Source organism: Corvus brachyrhynchos, unplaced genomic scaffold (assembly GCF_000691975.1).
Source record: "Corvus brachyrhynchos isolate BGI_N302 unplaced genomic scaffold, ASM69197v1 scaffold65, whole genome shotgun sequence".
Lineage (NCBI taxonomy): Eukaryota > Metazoa > Chordata > Aves > Passeriformes > Corvidae > Corvus > Corvus brachyrhynchos.
In genome coordinates this window covers 2,913,427-2,913,823 of record NW_008238365.1, presented here as the reverse complement: position 1 = coordinate 2,913,823, position 397 = coordinate 2,913,427, and positions in this window count along the sequence as shown.

The following is a 397-nucleotide window of genomic DNA, read 5'->3' as shown; positions in this document are numbered from 1 at the left end:
CGCCTGCCCAGGGCAGGAACGCAGCGCCCGGTGCAAGAGACAGCACATGAGTCACCCCCGCCCTCCTGGGAGCGAGGAGGAGATTCCCGGGGGAAGGGATGAGGCTCCAGGCAGATCCCCACGTGTCCCATGGAGTGCCAGATTTCCCGAGGCGAAGGGCGGCCCCGCAGCGCTGCCGTGCGGGGTAGGGCTGAGCCGGCTGCTCCGCCGTGGGGAAGGGTGGGAGCTCAGGGCTGTCTGCCCTCAGCTGCTGCTGTCCAGCACAACCCGGGGTCCCTCCATGCCTTCCCTGCACCCATCCCCTTTGCTCCAAAGTGGCCGAAGCCCTGGGAGCCCCCGCCCACGGCACCGGGGCCTCTCAGCCGAACACCGCCCTTTATAATACTTTTTTATTGAA